Source organism: Eumetopias jubatus, unplaced genomic scaffold (assembly GCF_037043125.1).
Source record: "Eumetopias jubatus isolate StellerSeaLion01/CBP00866 unplaced genomic scaffold, mEumJub1_p1.0 scaffold_122, whole genome shotgun sequence".
Taxonomy (NCBI): domain Eukaryota; kingdom Metazoa; phylum Chordata; class Mammalia; order Carnivora; family Otariidae; genus Eumetopias; species Eumetopias jubatus.
The window spans coordinates 412,794-433,405 of NW_028274928.1; the positions used below are offsets into that span (position 1 = coordinate 412,794).

At 42.7% G+C, this 20,612-nt stretch overlaps 1 protein-coding gene and 1 pseudogene across 1 annotated transcript in view; one reads left to right on the forward strand and one right to left on the reverse strand.

Annotated features, from left to right (window-relative positions):
- The first annotated feature begins 507 nt into the window (after window positions 1-507).
- LOC148161592 (putative phospholipid-transporting ATPase IIB) overlaps window positions 508-20,612 on the forward strand; it is an 88,237-nt gene continuing 68,132 nt past the window's right edge. Inside the window, exons 1-3 of the mRNA XM_088020723.1 lie at window positions 508-632; window positions 2,282-2,362; window positions 18,453-18,528. The gene's annotated coding sequence lies outside the window, so the exon portion shown is untranslated. The remainder of the gene's footprint in view (window positions 633-2,281; window positions 2,363-18,452; window positions 18,529-20,612) is intronic.
- Window positions 13,126-13,685, reverse strand: LOC148161593 (ribonuclease H2 subunit C pseudogene; annotated as a pseudogene).

The following is a 20,612-nucleotide window of genomic DNA, read 5'->3' on the forward strand; positions in this document are numbered from 1 at the left end:
GAATTCTTGCACTTGTTGCAGGTCCCAGCTCTGTTTGCGAGCCTGTTCCTCGATTCAGCTTGGCGCTGATCGTGCCATGCTTGAAACAGCCCTGGGAGACCACGTAGGGTCCAGCTTAGAGTCAAGTGCAGGCATTTGGGGTCTGTTGAGTCCAGGGTTCCAGATGATGGGACTTCCAGGCCATGCTGGGAGAGCTGTGCTAAGACGCAGCATCAGCCCTGCTCCAAGGAGGGCTTGAGGGGACGGTGGAGATGGGGGAGGGGGGTGCCTCGTTCTCAGGACACATTGGGAAGCCCACCCTGTTCAGACACCAGCTTGGCCCTCCATCCACACCTTTTACCTTGCTGTGCAGTGAGCTTGAGTCTGACGAGTTCTTGTGTGAGTGGCTCGTTTTCTCTTTTTCCATTCGTTTTTTCAGTAGTTGCTAGATTGTTGTATCAAACCTGCATTTGTATTACAGAATTTACCTTAAACTTAGAAGTCTCTTTTCGTTTTCCAGTTGAGTACCTTTAGGTATCTTCAAGCCCTCCTTGGAGCAGGGCTGATGCTGCGTCTTAGCACAGCTCTCACAGCATGGCCTGGAAGTCCCATCATCTGGAACCCTGGACTCAACAGACCCCGAATGCCTTCAGGTATCTTCAGGTGTACGTGATGCCCGTTGTTAACGCGTAGATTATTAATGAAACGGAAAAGGAATCCTAGTCTTCCTTCAGAGGGCAGCAGGGAGACTGGAAATGCGGGCAGCGCATGGGCCAGGGCACTGTGGCTTCAGGGTCCTGAGGGCAGGCAGGCAGCAGCCCTGGCGAGGAGCATGGGGACACAGCGGGCTGGGGTTCTTTCCCTCCTAGCTGATGTGGGTCTTGTTTAAATTTCAGGCCTGTAATAAGGACAGATTTCTGAAACTTCCGTATAGCATTGTACTTGTCCAGCTTTCTGATAGCCAATTAAGAATAGATATATATATTTTAAAACAACTGAAATCCCAAGAACTGAAAGACTTCTGATAGTTTACTCTGAAAGGCTCCAGTATCATCTCCATTTGTGGATGTAACTCACCCACTAAGAATATTACTTGTGTCCACATGAATCAGTTTGAAAAATACAGGAGCATATTTAGATTATAACAAATTTAGTAGGTCACTCTACATCCACATGATCATTTGCATCCTCCCTCTGTGAGCTCAGGGATGCTTCCTACCTGTGTGCTTTGGAGTTTTGTCTCCTAATGTCAGTTACACGCTGGTCACGTTAGGATGTGTGGGATCACCACACAGAAGAAATGGGAAGTCACTCGCCCTTGGGCTGTCTAGTAGGCAGTACAGTCAGAATCCTGTGTGGGTGTTGGTGGTTAAAGTCCATACAGGCAAGGAACTTTTTGGTACTATAAATTCTTTGTGATCTCCTGGTAAACATAATCATGCACCATTAAAAAAGTAAAATTTGTTATCAATACATTTTCACCTATTATAACATTATTTTAATAAAATTATATAGAGTTTTAAAAACTAAAATTTATAAATCAACAGATGTACTTTTATAAATTGCCTTAAAATAAGGTGCTTCAGTGTCATGTCCAGAGACTTACTGTTTAAGCATTTACCTGTTGCCTGTGAGTCGGGTAATCTAAACGACTTTTTTCTACTTCAGAGCTAGTTCTGGGAAAGTTGCTGTGATGTGTGAATAGTTAAAGCCTTCCCATACAATTTTATAAATATAGATCGTGGGGATGTGCTTCAGGCACATGGGAGAAATGCAATATGTTCATAGCTTCAAGGAAGTCAGCTGTTTATGGCAAATGCAGTAGGTGTTAGAAGAAAATCATGCAAGTAAATTTAGGAATTCGCTAAATTGTTTTATAGAACTTATGCGGAATTGTGAGGATTATTTAAATCCCACTAAATTCTTGGGTACCCATGTAACTCCTGAGTACTCATACACAGTATGACAGAACTCCACGAAGTATATTTCCACCTTTAAACTTGGAATCTGGGACAGCCCCAGGCGACATGGAGCTTTTGAGCAACTCCCAAGTGCTCGACATACACCTATCATTAAGTAGTAGTCTTTTAGAACCAAGAGAAATTGCCACACCTCTGTTGAGCTTAAAAATTATTTCCCTTAGTTATCCTCCATCCTAACCTAGTGTTGGCACACAAAGTATAGGAAAACCAACCATCGCTTTTGGTACATAACATATGAAAAATATTAGTTGGTGATTGAAAAATTTCCAAGTAATTTTGTCTAATTATAATGTAATTAATTCAGATATTCTGTATTCCAGGACCTTTTTTCAGTCAGTGCTTATGTGTATGCCCAGAAGCCACAACTGGATATTCATAGTTTTGAAGGCACATTTACCAGGGTAAGTTAAATCTTTTGTTAAATACAAATATATTCATTGTGTATATATGTTAAAAACAGCAAACCTTAAATTTGAATAAATGAGAACAGAAGCTTTGAACTGAAAAGGAAAAGCCTAGACAATGTTTCAAGTTCTTAAATTTTCCCACATCCGGTCTCTGTGGGATATACTCAGTACAGTGTTTTTGTTCAGCATATTTACTCTGGAGAAAGTCCTTCTCCCTGAAAATATTACGAGCCAGTAAGATGAAGTACTTTCACTAGTTCAGTGTGAGTTTGGATAGGATTTAATAGACTGTGATACCCACATTGTTTCCTGGTTTGTATTGACTGGATGGCTGTGCATCTGCTCATGTACCCGTGTGTGCTTCATTTGATTCTTTGCACGATCATGGTGTTTTGCTATAGCTTGAAGTCCCTTCTCCCCAGTGACTCCCCAATCAGATTTGGAGGACTCAGTAACTTTTGATTTTAACAGCTGATATTATAAATGCTTCATAATACTTAAGGAGTTTGTGGGGGCACCCGGGTGGCTCAGTCGTTAAGCGTCTGCCTTCGGCTCAGGTCACAGTCCCAGGGTCCTGGGATCGAGCCCCACATCGGGCTCCCCGCTCAGCAGGAGGCCTGCTTCTCCCTCTCCCACTCCCCCTGCTTATGTTCCCTCTCTCGCCGTGTCTCTCTCTGTCAAATAAATAAAATCTTTTAAAAATATATATATAATCCTTAAGGGGTTCTAGTATATGTCTATAGTTTACTTTTAATTGCTGCAGATTTCTGTTGGTATAGTGTGCTTCGTTTCCCTCTTGTTCACGTACCAGGATTAGTGAGCAGTTGTCATCATTTGAGAAAGCACTTGCTAATGCCAGATAATGAGGAAATTATGGGGATGTAAAAATGAGGATGCCTGTGGAGGAGATAGTCATTGGCCATTGCTTTGTAACTTTATTTTTACGAGTGCTTCAGTAACAGTATGTTCAAGGTGTTCATGGAAACAGATGAGGGAGACGAGGCAGTGCATAATGAGGTCTGGAGAGAATACCGAGATCTTTTATGTGTTTTTGTAAAAATATTTATGAAGAAAGCATCTTCTAATTAAAGACAATTTAGCATTATTTGAGAAAAAGCCTTTCCAAAGGGCTTCCTTAGTACGGTAAGAGTTATTAACTTAGGGGCGCCTGGGTGGCTCAGTCAGTTGAGTGTCTGCTTTTGGCTCAGGCCATGATCCCAGGGTCCTGGGATTGAGCCTCACATCAGGCTCCCTGCTCAGCTTCTCCTTCTGCCTCTGCCACTCCCCCTGCTTGTGCGCTCTCAAATCTTTCTTCTGTCAAAAAAATGCATAAAATTAAAAAAAAAAAGTTATTAACTTAGCCACTGTTAATATTTTGGAATAATATTTGCTTACTTCCTTTCTGTTTCACAGATTTATATTGCTTATCACTTGCTAAGAGTTGGAAATGTCTGCTAGACAATGTGTGGAATCCCCCTGAAATCAGTGCGAGGGAGCAAGAGTTTGGCTGAACACAGCCAGGCTGCAAAGCGCAGTTCACACAGTGCGTGACTGAGCATGGGACAGTGCGTGACCTGTGTGCATGGCCGAGCGTGTGAGACTGTATGTGAGTGAGCGTGCAGATGTGGGGGAAGGGTAGCCAGGCTCCTTCCTGAAGGTCTTGTCAGAAGAAGGATGAGGCCATTTAAGGATTTTCAGCTTAGAAGAGAGATTGTAATATTGGTGTACGTAAAAGAGTCCTCTAGACTTCCGGTTTGCTTGGGATGAAGGCAGTCACCTGAATTTGCTCCCGTCCCACTGCGTCCCCAAACCGTACGGGTCAGGTGCAGGTAGCTCGGGCTGCCTGTAGCTCGTGCACGCAGCACACAGGGGAGAAAGAAAACACTGTGAGCTCCAGTTTCTGTGGTGAGGAAAAGGACCCCACATGGCACAGTCACCTCCAGAGCCAGGAGAGGGCACAAGGATTTTCTCTCCGGATTTGGATCTGAGGGCGGCTTTGTAGTTCTCTGAACTTCTATTTAGCTCGTGTGAGTTACCGCATGTTCTTGATGGGAACAGTCCTGGCCTTTCGTGGCCTCCATTTAGTGTTTCTGACAAGATTTTATTTCACTCCTTTTAAATACATTCATAGTGAATTCCGGATTATTTTAGGAGAAAAAGCTTTATTTTTTGTGTACATCTTTCAAAAAGGAGGAAAGGAAAAACCATGCTAAATAACTGGTTTTCTAACTGGAAAGTGGAAATCACCAGTATTAAGTGAGCGTTTAAAGAAGTGACATCTGCATATATTCCTTTTCTAGAGTATGAACTACAAGGGAGAGAAAACATAGTGTATATCAGCCTAAGTAATTAAATAAGAATCAGAGCGAATTAATTCAGGTGTCCTGTGGCAATTCACGTATTATGTATTCTGTTGCCTGAGCAGCATCTAATTATGCACATTGTGAATACTGTCCGCTGCTTACCCTATAATGTCAGGGTAACCCCAACTGCTCACTGCATGACATCCCGAGTGATAGAAATGATCCATGTTATTATTGATAGAATTGATTTGCTTATTGTTCAGGACCTAGCAACTCTCCCTGAAGTTTAGAGTTTAAAACTGTAGCCAGTTTGAAATACTATCAGTGTTCCTAGGCCTTTAACATTGCCTTCCCATTTAATGTTCTTTATATGTACTTTCTGCTGTCATTTCTTCTGCAAACCATAGCACACTCATCATTGTTCAGGTCTTTTCCAATCAAAATACTCTATCCTTTCTAAAAAGCAGATCTCTGTTGTTTGTTAAGAGGGGTGCACTATTGTGAAAACAGCTTCATGTGGTGACATTTTGCTTTCTCCCTCCCCAGAGCAAATTTCATCTTTGCAAACCGTGTAACATTAAGGAGAAGGAAACCGAGAGACAAAGTGACTTAGAGATAATTTCTTACCCATCTTCCCAATCTTTATTCTGTACTCTATGAGATTGGTAAAGAGCTATCTTTTACAATAATTTTCTGAATATTAGAAAAAGTTTAATGTTTAAAGTCCCTCATTGTTATTACAGAATTGAAAAGAATCTGCATAGATATTGTGTGTTCTTCAGTACGTAATTGTGCTAGAAATAGACAGAATGAATTCACATGATTAAATAGTTGTAGAAAAGTAATGGGAGAACCAACTTAAGTTTCTAAAATGAAATTGTATTGAACCTTTTATTTGCAGTTTAGAAAGCCTTATAATAATGGAAAGACTGACAAAATTTACATATTTTAAAAGATTTTATTTATTTTACAGAATGAGCGAGAGAGAGAGAGCACAAGTGGGGTGGTGGGGGGAAGAGCAGAAGGAGAGGGAAAGAATCTCAAGCAGACTCCCTGCTGAGTGCAGAGCCTGACACGGGGCTTGATCTCACGGCCCTGAGATCATGACCTGAGCTGAAATCAAGAGTCGGATGCTTAATCGACTGGACCATCCAGCTGCCCCATGTCTATTTTTTAATGCCTTATTTTCTTGGAGTTTGACACAGTGGGAAATGTACTAAAGGGTATGTGTGCATAGGTAATGTTTAGATGTCCATATGTAGGGACCCCTAGGAAGAGTTTCAAACTCAAAATTGTACTCATTTGTACTTTTGTGGTCACTTGTTGATGGGCAGCTACAGGCAGGTTGTGCCTCAAAGGAGTGCTTCAAAGGCATGCCACGGATTAGGACAGCTTAGAATAACAGCCGACTGCTGGCTTCCCGTGGAGTGCAAAGATAAGGGGTGCTGGAGAGTAGAGGGGGGGCTCCACGTGTTTCTACTCTTTGATTTCTTCAATTACTGGGCAAATATGGGTGCCTGCTCTGCACTTGGTGCTCAGAAGATCTAGGTCAACACCATAGTTACATAGCTCACAGTCTGGGTCGGGGGGAGAGAAGCATGGAAATTGCCACGATACATGAAGATAATTCAGAGTTCACATTAGAGAATCATTTTATTTGTTTCATACTTTTTTTTTTATTTTTTTTAAAGATTTTATTTATTTATTTACAGAGAGAGAGCGAGAGCAGGAACACAAGCAGGGGGAGTGGGAGAGGGAGAAGCAGGCTCACCGCTGAGCAGGGAGCCCGATGTGGGGCTCGATCCCAGGACCCTGGGATCATGACCTGAGCCAAAGGCAGCCGCTTAAGCGACTGAGCCACCCAGGCGCCCCTGTTTCATACTTTAAATGATAAGTGTGTGAGTCAACAACTGGCAGGTTTTATCCAAATTATATACTCCATTTGCTAGGTTGTGGCTGTAACTCCTAGATTAACATATAATTGAAAGATAAGCCATGTGGACCATATTTGGGAAATAGGAGTGAGTGTACATACGTTGTTCTCTATCCAACAGTGTCTTTCAGGGTTGGATTCTAAGACCATCTCTCAATGGATCAGAAGTTAGACATTTTAGTTCAGCTATAAATAAATTCAAGTACAAAACAGTTGATGCAGAGAGGCCACATACTCCTCTTTTGAATGTTGATGCTTTGTTCTGTAAAATCATAAAAGTCAAAGGGGAACTCCGTTTTCTTGGAGGATTTATTTCTCAGGTGATTGTTACCTCTGCTTTGAACAGCTGCTTTGGTTCTACACAGAGGGACCAAGTGGCAGCTCCCTTCCCGGGCATTTTCCTGTGGAAGAATCGAGCGCACAAGCACAGTACTTGCATACCGTCCCGTGTGGTAAAGACGCTCATGACGGTACGCGGGCTGCTGTGCGGGAGCTCCGTCAGAGGCCGGCTGTGTTTGAACATTTGTAAGGCTGTGGTCACCATTGCTGTGAAGCTGTATAAACTGAAGTGGTTACAAGTGCTCCGAAGTGGGACAGTCTTTCTCCTTCTGACGTAAACTCTAGTGTGACTCTTCTGACTCTTCCAAGTTGTTTCTCAGAAACACATTTTTAGTGGGATCGTGGAAGCCTGATGTTTTTTTTTTCTTAAAAAATACTTTTCCATAGTATTTTGTATATTGATGCCGTTATGTAATTATCAATAGGTTTTTCCAGCTACACCTACTAAATGCAGCAAAGTGTAGAACAGATTTTACTTGAGAAACTATATTTGAAGAAGTAACTTCAGAGTGACTGTAAGATGAAAAAGAAAGTGAGTGTGTCTCCAGAAGCAGAGCTTTGGCCGTACACGGGGGCCGTGGTCCACAGATCCCTTTCATCAAGGGCCGTCTGCGGAGCTCCTGGATCTTAGACCCAGTTTAAGAACTGATACTCAGAAGACTTCCTTTTCTGTTCTGTTCTTTGCTACCGTTGGGCTCCTGCCCGTCCGTGCGTGCGCCGGTGGCGCACTGTGTGTCACTGTGTGTGTCCCTTTTTGGCTCTTGCACTAGACCAGGGACAACTGCGGTGAAAGGCGCGCTCAGCTCTCCTCCCGGCCCCAGCCTCTAACATGGGCTGTGGGCTCTGCCTAGGAACCGAGTGCGTACTGGAAAGAGTAGAATGAACTCTCCTCTTCCCACAGGACGTACCCTAAGCACATTTACATTATATACCCCTCTCTCTTCCTAAAATGGGTTGTATTTCAAGGAACAGCACCCACCTGTGTTTTGAACACTGAATGGCATCGCAGTCAAATGACGAAGCCTGTCTTATCTGTCGAGTGGTAGCTTTCTTTTTAGGGCTCTCTGACGGCCTCGCGAGGGCTCTAGATGGCTGTGGTCCGAGGACTTAACTGCTGACTGTCCAGTGCTTGGAATGCAAGAGGCTGAGCAGCGGCTGGTCCTGCTGTCCCATGTCCACGAGGCCGCTGTGTGCCAAGCCCTTCCCTTGAATTCAATTTAAATTACAGTGTTTCACCTGATCAATATTTGCAATACTAGGGGAAATATTGTGGCAACTTGTCAGGATTGGTTTAGATGTTGTACCTCACAAATAAATCAGAGAACCAAATATCTAGCAAGTGTCTTCCAAGTAATTAGCAAAACGGCCAGAATTTATATCATTGAAAACAACTGGATGAGGGTCGCCTGGGTGGCTCAGTCGGTTAAGGGGGTCGGCCTTCGGCTCAGGTCATGGTCCCAGAGTCCCAGGATCGAGTCCCACATCAGGCTCCCTGCTCAGCGGGGAACCTGCTTCTCCCTCTGTCCTTTACCCTGCTTGTGCTCTCTCTCTCTCTCTCTCTCTCTCATAAATAAAATCTTTTAAAAAAATGGTTTGATGAGTGAACGGAAAGAAAACACCAGGAGCACAAACCTCTGTTTCATACACACATGTTTGAAAATTTCAGTTTGTTTCCTCCTTCCCAAGTTACTTTTACTTCTCTGATCTTAAAATACAATTCTCCATGGAGGTGGCATTATAGAAGAGAGACTCATGCCACTCGGGACAGTGAAGGTTTGGTACCTCAGACACATAAAGGCAATATGCCACCACGCTTGAAATCTTTCCTGGGATACTTCCAGGGGCAAGGCTCTGGGCTTTTGTAATTCTCTATTCTAGAAACACTCCATAATCAAAATGGCAAGAATGCTGTATAGACCATGTCTTCAGATCAAGGCGAAAAGTTCCCGGATTTGAAATATTTTTGTGTTTAAACATACGCATTATAATGTAAAGATAAAACCAGAGTGTGCGTTATTGTTATTGTGATAATGACTTATGGCCGTGCTTGAGATCTGTACACAGTAGTTCCTAACATACAGCTTACCTCTGAGCTTTTTTTAAATGAAAAATGTCTAGTATAATAATAATTTTAAAGAAAAATAAAATACAAATGTCGCCTTTATAGAGATAGATACAGATATGTATTCGTTTTAAAATGTTCACAGATAGACTTTTTTCTCCCGTGAATATATGTATTTGAAAAACATAACCCTTCTCCTTAGCAAAAGGCGAGGATGCAATATTCTACAATAGCCACTAAGTAGAGGTTGATGGGTTAATTTATAATTTATCTGTGATAATATTTTATACTTTTCCAGGAGGGCTGTGGTTGTTATTAAGTTACATATTGGAAGATAAAATTTTAGTTTGCTGCCTGAAAGAAATAGAACATGTAGTGGTTTAATGCAAATTTGAAATTATTTATATTAAAGTTAAATATCTTAAAAAGAATTGATTAAAGGCATTCTTTCCACTTATAATTTCATTTTTTTAAGTATTCCCGTATGTTTTGTAATTTTTTTCATTTTGTTATGGTAAAATACACATAACATAAAATTTACCATCGTAAACCTTTTTAAGTGTATAGTGCAGTGGCCGTAAATATGTTCATTATGTTGCGCAGGAATCACCACCATTCACATCATAAAACTGAAACTCTGTCCCGATGAAAGACTCACTCCCCCTACCTGCTCCCTGCAGCCCTTGGCACGCACCATTCTCCTTTCTGTCTCTGAGATTTTTTTGGCTAAGTACCTCATGTAACTAGAATCATGCAGTGTTTGTCTTACTGGGATTGGCTTGTTTTACTCGGCACCAGGCCCTCGAGGATCATTTGTGTTGTAGCAGGTGCAGTAGACTCGGTAATATTCCATTAGATGGATAGGCCACATTCTGCCTCTATCCATCCATCCATCCAACCATCCACGGACACTGGGTTGCTTCCATGTGGTCGCTCCTGGGGATAATTCTGCTACGAACTTGGAGGTACAAATATCTCTTCGAGACCCTCCTTTCCATTTTGGGGGGGTCTATACCCACAAGTGGAATTTCTGGATCAAATCATAATTCCGTTTTCAACTTTTGGGGGACCCACCCTACCGTTTCCCACAGCGGCTGCCCCATTTTACCTTCCCACCAGTAGCGCACAGGGGTCCCATTTCTCCACATCCTCTGTTTCCTCCTGTTCTGAGCATTGCCATCCTCATGAGTGTGTGGTGTGAAGTGGGACCTCATTGGGCTTTTGATTTGCTCTTCCCCAATGATTAGTGATCTTGAGCATCTTTTCATGTCTTTTTGGCCATTTATATATCTTTGGAGAAATGTCTATTTGAGTCATTTTCCCATTTTTGAATGTTTTTTTGGTGGTGGTGATGAGTTTCACGGGTTCTCTTTATATTCTGGATGTTAATCCCTTGTCAGATCTATGATTTGCAGATATTTTCTCCCATTCTTTGGGTTGTCTTTTTACTCTGGATAGTGTCTTTTGATGCACACAATTTAAAAATTTCATGAAGTTCGATTTGTCTGTTCTTTCTCTTGCTGCCTCTGCCTTTGGTGTCACATCCAAGAAATCACTACCAGATTCAGTTTCATGAAGCTTTTATCCGATGTTTTCTTCTAAGGGTTTTGTTGTCGTAAGACTTACATTTAGGTTTTTGGTACATTTTTAGTTATTTTTATATGTGGTATTAGGGAAGGGTAACTTTATTGTTTTGCATGTGGATACCAGTTTTGCACTGGTATCATTTATTTATTGAATTTATTGAAAGACTCTTTTCTCCGGTGGAAGGTCTTGGCACCCTCATCAAAAATTATTTTAACCATCTATGCAAGTGTTTGTTTCTGGGCTCTTCATTTTATTCCACTGGTCTGTATGTTTGTCTTTATGCCAGCACCACACCGTTCTGATTACTGTAGATTTGTAGTAAATTTTAAAATCAAGTATGATTCTTCCAGTTTTGTTCTTTTGTTCCTCCAAGATTGTTTTTGATGTTGGGATCCCTTGCAATTCCATATGAATTTTAAGAGGGTTTTTCTATTTCTGCAGAAAATGTCATTGGGATTTTGATAAAGGATTGCATTGAATCTGTGGGTCACTCTGGGTATTCTTGACATTGTAACAATATTAAGTCTTCCAATCCATGAATATGGGATGTGTTTCCATTTATTTATGTCTTTACTTTCATCAGTTTTGCAGTTTTTATTGTACAAGTCTTTCAAGTTAATTCCTAAATATTTTATTATTTTTGAAGCTAGGTGGAATTGTTCTTATAATTTCCTTTTCAGATTGTTCATTGGTAGTGTGTAGAAATGCAGCTGATTTTTTTTTTTAAGATTTATTCATTTATTTTTGGGGGGGTGCAGAAGGAGAGGGAGAGAGAGTCTCAAGCAGACGCCACACTGAGCCCAGGGCCAGACACAGGGCTTGATCCCACTACCCTGAGATCATGACCTGAGCTGAAACCAAGAGTTGGACACTTAACTGATGCTTAACTACCCCACCTAGGCGCCCCTGAAATGCAGCTGATATTTGTATGTTGACTGTGTGACCTGCTGCTTTGCTGAATTCATTTGTTAGGTCAATCTTCTTGTGGAATCTTCAGTGTTTTTTACATACAAGATCATATCTGCAAACAAGTAATTTTACTTATTCCTTCCCAATAACGTGGCTTTTATTTCTTTTTCTTTCATAATTCCTGTAGCGAGAACTTCCAGTACTATGTTCTAAGCTGAATAGACATAGTGAAAGTGGGCATCCTGACCAAAAAAAAAGGTTTCAGTCTTTCACCATCTGGTATGATGCTCACTGTGGGCTTTTCATGTATGGCTTGTATTTATGTTGATGTAGTTCCCCCCCCCGCTTTTGTTTTTAAGGTTTTATTTAAATTATTTGACAGAGCGAGCATAAGCAGGGGGAGGGGCAGTGAGAGAGGGAGCAGCAGGCTCCCCGCTGAGCAGGGAGCCCAATGTAGGACTCGATCCCAGGACCCTGGGATCATGACCTGAGCTGAAGGCAGGCGCTTAACCTACTGAGCCACCCAGACCCCCCTGTAGTTCCCTTCTTTTCCTAGTTTCATTGAATGCTTTTGCTTTTTTCCCCTCAATCACAAAAGCGTATTGAATATTTGCATTTTCTGCATCAGTTGAGATGATCATGTGGATTTTTTTCTTCATTCTGTTAATATAATGTATTACATTGATTGGCTTACATGTTGAACCAACCTTGCATTTTGCTTGGTCATCGTGTATAATCCTTTTAATGTTTTGCTAAATTCTGTTCGCTAGTATTACAAGATTTTTGTTTGCATCAGTGATCATAAAGAATGTTGATCTTTATTTTTCTTGTCATGTCTGTGTCTGGCTTTGGTATCAGGGTTGTGCTGGGTTTATAGAGTGAGTTAGGAGATGTCCCTTCTCTAATTTTTTGAAAGTTTGAGAAGGATTGATGTTAGTCTTTCTTTACATTTTTGGTAGATTTCACCAGTGAAGTCATTGGACCCAGGGCTTTTCTCTGTCAGATTTTTTATGATTGATTCAGTCTCTTAACTAGATATAGGTCTATTCAGATTTTCTATTTCTTCATGATTACTCTTAGTAGGTTTTGTGTTTCTAGAAATTCATCCATTCATCCAATTTCTTGCCACATGGGTACTAATGTATTCTCTTTTAATCCTTTTTATTTCCGTTGAAGTGTAATATTTTCCCACTTTGGTTTCTGAATTTAGTAATTTGAGTCTTCTTTTTTGTTTTTTTCTCAGTCCAACTAGCTACAGGTTTGCCAGTTTTGTTGATGTTTTCAAAGAATGAACTTTTGCTTTCATTCACTTTTAAAATTGTTTTTCTGTTCTTTATTTCATTTATCTTTGCTCTAATCTTTATTTTTTCCTTCCTTCAGCTGGCTTTAGGTTTAGTTTAGTCTTCTTTTTCTAGTTCCATAGTTGTAAAGTTACGTCATCGATTTGAGATCTGTCCTCTTTTTTAATATAAGCATATTTTATAGCTTCAAATTTCCCCCTTAGCACCACTTATGTTGCACCTCCCAAGTTTTGTTTTTTTTTTTTTTTTTTTTTTTTGCTGTGAAGAGCGTGTTTATTGGGGGTGATGGAATCAGTGAGTGGTTCCAGAAGGAAGAGCTGGTTTATTGGGGTGGAGGAACCGGTGGCTTTCAATGTCAAGTTCCAGTTCTCAGTCCTCAGTCACCTGTGCGTGAATCGCTGCAGCCAGACCGGGCCAGGTGAGGGCCCCGCGCACTTTGGCATCCGGACCGGGGATGGTCTCCAGGCCCCACAGCGTGAAGCGACTGAAACTGGCGGTGGCTCCGATAAATCGGTCAAAGTCCCGCTCCAGCGCCTCTGGGGGTGCCGCCAGCTCCTGCTCCTCTCGCAGGTTCGACGAACCCTCCGAGAAGTCCTTCCCCAGCACCTCTCCCTTCTCTTCCATCACCATCACGTATCCCTCGAGGCCGGGCGGCACCACCACCTCCTCGCCCCGTAGGCTGCGGCCCCGAAACGACACTTCGAGTCCATCGGTACCCTGCCGGATGGCTGGGGTGAAGAAGCGCTCCACCGGGGCGGGCCCGTTAACCAGAACCTCGCAGGGCAGAAGGTGCAGCATGCCGGGGCGCAAGTGGACGCGGCACTTCTCGACCGCCGCCTCGTCGCTGCTTTCCATCCTCCGCCGCTCGCTGGCTAAGGCCAAAGCTGGCGCCCTCCCAAGTTTTTTATCATTTGTCTCTAAGTATCTTTTAATTTCCTTTGTGATTTCTTTGTAATCCATTGGTTGTTTAAAAGTTGTTGAATTTCCACAGTTCTGTGAATTTTCTGTTATTGATTTCTCTCTTTATCTCATTGTGGTTGGAGTAGATACTTTGTATGATGATCTGTTGGAGCTTCATTTGTAACATAAGGTCTGTCCTGGGAAATGTCCCGTGTGCACTTGAGAAGAATGTGTATGCTGTTTTTGGGTGGAATGTTCTGCATGTCTGTTAGATCTAGTTGGCTTATTTTGCCAAGTTTTCTCTTTGCTTACTTCTGTCTGGTTGTTCTAGCCATAATTGTGAGTGGAATATTAAGGTCTCTATTACTATTGAGCTATTTCTCCCTTAAGTTCTATCAGTTTTTGCTTCGTATATTTTTACAGGTTTTCATTAGATGCACAGTTGTTTATAATCATATCTTCCTGCCTTATTGAACATTTAATTAATATATAATGTCTCTTATAACCTTTTTTGGTTTCACATTTAATTTGCTGATATTAGTGTAGCCACACCTGCTCACTTTTGCTTACTATTCTCATGGAATAGCTCTTCCTGTACTTTCACTTGCAACTTCTTTGTGTCTTTGGATCTAAAGTGAGTCTCAGCATGTAGACAGTATATAGTTGGATCATGTATTTTTATCCATTGTGCCAATCTGTCTTTTGATGGTTGAGTTTAATCCGTTGATACTTGAAGTAATTACTGAAAAGAAGGGACTTAACTTCTGTCATTGTTCAATTTTTTGTGTGCCTTATATATATATATTTTTTGTCCCTCATTTCCTACATTACTGTCTTCTATTGTGTTTAGTTGGTTTTTGTAGGGAAATGTTTAAATTTCTCTTTTCCTTTTGTGCATATTCTATAGCTGTTTTCTTTGCGGTTACCATGGGAATTACATTTAACATTCTAAAGATATAACACTCTAATTTGATTTTATACCAACTTAAGTTCAGTAACATACAAAGGTTGTGCTCCTTTATAGCTCTGTCCCCACCCCTTTTGTTTGCTGATTTCACACAATTACATCTTTATACGGTCTGTGACTAAAAATGTAAACGAATAGTTCTTTTAAATGCACCCAGCCTCTTCATGTAGAAAACAAGATTTGGAGTTACAAACCAAAATTACAACAATACTAGGTTTTATATATTATTCTTTTAAGTCATGTAGAGAACAAAAAGTGCAGTTACAAACCATTGCTACAATAATATTTGCCTTTATAATTGCCTGTATTGTCACCGTTCTTGAGATCTTTATTTCCCCATGTAGTTTCGAGTTATTGTACCCTCTTCTTTTACCTGCAGGACTCCCTTGAACAGTTCTTGCAGGAAAGGTCTAGTGGGACACATACTCTCTAAGCTTTTGTTTGTCTGGGAATATCTTGATTTTACCCATATTTTTGAAGGACAGTTTGCTGGATATGGGATTCTTGGCTGACATGGGTGTTTGTTCATTTGAGCACTTTGTATCAGCACACTGCCTTCTGGTCTCCACTATTTCTAATGAAAAATCTGCATAGAACCTTATTGGGAATTCCTTGTATGTGATGGTTTGCTTCTTTCATACTGCTTTCAAGATTCTCTTTTTGTCTTTTTTTTTTAAAGATTTATTTATTTAATTTTTTAAAATTTTATTTTATTTTATTATGTTATGTTAGTCACCATACAGTACATCATTAGTTTTTGAGGTAGTGATCCACGATTCATTGTTTTCGTATAACACCCAGTGCTCCATGCAGTATGTGCCCTCCTTAATACCCATCACCGGGCTAACCCATCCCCCCACCCCCCTCCCCTCTAGAACCTCAGTTTGTTTCTCAGAGTCCATAATCTCTCATGGTTCGTCTCTCCCTCTGATATCCACCCCCCTTCATTTTTCCCTTCCTTCTCCTAACGTCCTCCCTGCTGTTCCTTACGTTCCACAAATAAGTGAGACCATATGATAATTGACTTTCTCTGCTTGACTTATTTCACATAGCGTAATCTCCTCCAGTCCCATCCAAGTTGATGTAAAAGTTGGGTATTCATCCTTTCTGATGGCTGCATAATATTCCATTGTGTATATATACCACATCTTCTTTATCCATTCATCCGTTGAAGGGCATCTCGGCTCTTTCCACAGTTTGGCTATTGTGGACATTGCTGCTATGAACATTGGGGTGCATGTGGCCCTTCTTTTCAATACATCTGTGTCTTTGGGGTAAATACCCAGAAGTGCAATTGCTGGGTCATAGGGTAGCTAATGTGAGACGGGAATCCATCAAAATCCTAGAGGAGAACATAGGCAGTAACCTCTTTGCCATTGACCACAGCAACTTCTTTCAAGATACATCTCCAAAGGCTAGTGAAACAGAAGCAAAAATGAACTATTGGGACTTCATCAAGATAAAAAGCTTCTGCACAGCAAAGGAAACAGTCAACAAAACAAAGAGGCAACCCACAGAATGGGAGAAGATATTTGCAAATGACACTACAGACAAAGCGCTGATTTCCAAGATCTATAAAGAACTTCTCAAACTTGACACCCAAAAAACAAATAAGTCAAAAAAATGGGCAATAGACATGAACAGACACTTCTCTGAAGAAGACATACAAATGGCTAACAGACCCATGAAAAAATGTTCATCATCATTAGCCATCAGGGAAATTCAAGTCAAAACCACATTGAGATACCACCTTACACCAGTTAGAATGGCAAACATGGACAAGGCAAGAAACAACAAATGTTGGAGAGGTTGTGGAGACAGGGAACCCTCTTACACTGTGGGTGGGAATGCAAGTTGGTACAGCCACTTTGGAAAACAGTGTGGAGGTGCCTCAAAAAATTAAAAATAGTGCTGCCCTATTTATTTATTTTCGAGAAAGAGATAGAGAATACGTGGCGGGGAGGGACGGAGGGAGAATGAGAGTCTCAAGCAGACTCTGCGCCGATCGTGGAGTCCAGTGTGGGGGTCAGTCTCACAACCCTGAGGTCATGACCTAAGCCGAAACAAAAGTCAGACACCTAATGACTGAGCCACCTGGGCGCCCTTGTCTTTGTCTTTTAAAACTTTTATGATAATGTGTCTCTATGTGGGTCTCTTTGAGTTCATCTTCCTTGGATTTGCTTGAGCTTCTTCACTGTTTACATGCATGTCTTTCATCAGATTTGGGGTGTTTTCATCCATTACTTCTTCACATGTTCTCTCTGCCCTTTTCATTCTGTCTTCCACTTCTGGGACTCCCACAATACCTATATTGGTTTGTACCTTGGTGTCCTGCACTCCCTCAGACCTTTTAAATTTTCCTCCACCTGTTTTCATTCTGTTTCCCAGACTTGGTCATTTCCGTTGTTCCGTGTTCAGGTTTGCTGATTCTTCTGCGTGGTTAGATCTGCCTTGAATCTCTTTAGGGGAATTTTCATTTCAGTCATCGTAATTTTCAGCTCTTGACTTTCTTCTGCTTTCTGTTTAGGTTTTCTGTCTATTCATATTTACGTTTCGTTCACACATTGTTTTCTTGGCATTCTCCACATCTTCATTTCTTTAAACATCCTTAATACTTTCCTTTTAAAGTCTTTGTCTCGTATATCTGACATCAGGTCTTTTTCAGGGGTTGTTTCTGTTGATTTACAGTGTTCCTTTAAATGGGCCATACTAGGCGCCTGGGTGGCCCAGTTGGTTAAGCGACTGCCTTCAGCTCAGGTCATGATCCCAGAGTCCCTGGATCGAGTCCCACATGTGGCTCCCTGCTCAGTGGGGAGTCTGCTTCTCCCTCTGACCCTCTCTTCTCTCATGCTCTTTCTCACTCTCTCAAATAAATAAAATCTTAAAAAAAAATAAATAAATGGGCCATACTTTTTTTGTTGTTGTTTTGTTTTTAATGCCTTGTTATTGAACACTTTGTTTTTAGTATAGTGATGTACCTCTGGAAGTCCATTCTCACCCTTCTTCCGGGCTTGCTGGGGTTTTAGTCATTATATTTATTTGTTGATTTACTTATTTTTTATGATTATAGACTGTCTCTGTGCCGGGTTATCAGTCTGAGGTGTACATTTAATGTCTTTTCAGGTCTTTTCTGAGCTTTTTCTTGGGCACCCACAGTCACTTTGTGTTTTTTTCCATATATGCAGTTGTATTAGAATGTTCTAGTGTTTAATGTCTGGCTCCCAGAAGGGGGACAAGGGGGCCCTCGCCCTTCCAATGCCCTTGGAGTCACTGGAGCTGGTGGGCCGACAGCAAGGGCCGCCAGGGTCTGTGTCTGCACCTGTGTGATCAGAAGCAGCCGGCAGTGGTCAGAGCTTAGACTCCTGCTCTTTGGAGGACGGGGTGCTTCTTGCCCACCTGGCGTCTGCAGGCTGCCCCAGAAACACGTGCACAGCTGCCTGCCGCACGGCTGGGTAGCTGCTCTGTGCTGGGAGCTAGAAGAGACCAAAACTGACTACTTCTCCTGGACAGCCGCAAGCCTTCAGCCGACTCCACAGTCCCCAAATAGTCCCATCAGACAGATTCTGCCGTGTGGTCATTGCCCGGTGGGCAGAGATTCCTGGTGCTCCCTGCTCTGCCCTCTTCCCAGGAGCCTCTGTCTAAATTCCCATTTTTCACCTTTATTCTGCAGTGCCATTTCACTGCTCATTCACTGAATCCAGCTTGTATGCTTGTTTTATCACTGCTGATATCTGAAGTAAAAAAAGTTTCTAACTTGCCATTTTTCCCCTTCTCTGTGAACAGGAAGACTGCGACCCACCCATTCATGAGAGTCTCAGCCTAGAAAATACACTGCGGGCGAGCACCATTGTTGCGTCAGGTAAGAAACAAGTTCTCTTGTTAGTGTCAGCTCTCACATTTGGTGGTGCTTTTGTGCTGGAGTGACTCTGTGCAGTATCTCTGAAAATAACCACCTTGTACCACCCAGGGACCTTACGGATCATTCCCTGTCGTTGGCGGGTGTGGGGCAGGACCTGAGGGGCTGAGTGCTAAGCAAGCGCTGGCTGTGGGCTGTGCGCTGCAAGGAGCAAGGCCTCCATGGAGCAGGGCAGCGGCATTTCGTGGGTTCTGATCCCTCTTCTCGCCAGACTTGTCAATGTCCCTTACTGGGAGGTGGCCTAGCGCAACCGGGGAAGGAAGTGGTGGTATTTGGGGGTTTTCCCACTCCTCAGTCACCCAGTAGAATTTGGAAGAGATCACTGTGGTGGGTTTGTCTGTCAGGGAGAAAAGTATTAGATGAGATAGGGGGCCTGGGGAGATATTTCCTGTTCGGCCTTTGGGGACCAGAGTAAAGCGTCTTAATTTTCTTCTGAGTGAAATTGGAGGATGTTGGAGTATTTCTAGTGGCTGAACAGGGAGGTCACCTAAATATACATTTTGGGAAGTAAATTTCTCTGGGAGGTATTGAAATCTAAATGATGGTCAGCTTTTCAGAAAGTAGTTGACTTGCTAATGGTAAACAGGAGTGAATCTTAGCAGCAGGGAGCGTGAAGGCTGCTGGTGGGGGTAGGAAGGCTAGGGGATGTTCAGAGTAGGGCTGTCTGTCTTCTTAATCTGTGGCCCAGCGCCCATAGAGCCTGGTTGCTCTTCTGGTGGTTTTGTAAGAATCCCTCTGCAGAGACCAGGCGCTGTTGAATGCACTGTCCTCGGGAGCGCGCATGGGCAAGGACTACTTTAATAAAGTGAGGCGGGTGCTTTACGCTCTGCTGAGTACCACAGGGAAGTATAGGGTGCCCCCAAAACAAAGAAGCCAAAATCCTTACCTGATCAGAGTTTGAAGGAAGAGCAAACAGGTGCGTGAGGTCAAGGGGTGGAAAGGTGTGGGGAGGATTCGTGAGCACACCAGCAGCTACGTGAGGGCCTCTTGAGCTGCAGGCTGACGAGGATGGTGCCGGGGCCTGGTGTCTGGGGCTCGCGGAAAGGCCGGGCAGTTCTGTGCGCGTGTGCTGTGGGGGCCTGTGTGCACAGCAGTGTGTCAGTCAGGCTCCTGTAGGGGTCCACGTGTGCACCTTCTAGGGAGTAGAGGAGGAGAGGGGCCTTAGTTTTATACTAATGTTTCCTATGTTTAATAAAAATCTGAGGGCAACTAGGACAATTTTAATAGAAATTGAGGTCTTTCATGATTTTTGTACTGATGATTTTTTAAATTTCTCAAACTAAAGAGAAAGAGAAGTCAGGATAGCACACCAAGGAGGGGTGGGGAGCAGGCCAGGTCTCGGGCTGTGTAGACCCCAGGACGGGGAGACTGGCTGTGCCCGGGGGCTCACTGGAGAGGGCACTGCGGCCAGGAGGAGTCTCCGAATCTTGAGCTCACGCGTCCTCCACGCTGCCGATCTTTGCTGACCTTGCTGACAGCTGCGCCCTGGCTCGGTGTGGTGCTGCACAGCCGCATCGCGCCGGCCCCCATTGTTCGCTCGGTCACACAGCCAGGCTGTCCCAGGGTCGGGATTGGAATCCATCCTCGACAGCTGTCACCCTTCAGCCTTTAGCGTTTAATAGCTGATAGGAAAATATTTAAAACATAGCACATATGAGCTGATACTTGGTCACTGATTTCACATTTTCCCCATGTCTAGAGCTGTATTCTGTTTTGTTTCCATCATACTGAAGATGCTTTTTTAAAAAAAAAAAAATACGTTTTATTTGCTCTTTTGTTCCCTGTGTATTAGAATGTTGCTACTGACCCTAGCGCTATCGATCTGTGGCCTTTCTTCTCACAGAGGCAGAAGCCCCCGAGCAGAAGGCCTATGTGATGCGCCCGGTAACCCCCGTACATACGTTTCCTCTCCAGGCGACCTTGGCACGTGGAAGCTCCTGGTTGCACACGTGGGCAGAACAGACACAAATCTAGGCGTCACATATGCTTGCCACATTGAGGACTGTTTCTCATTCTCTCATGGGTTG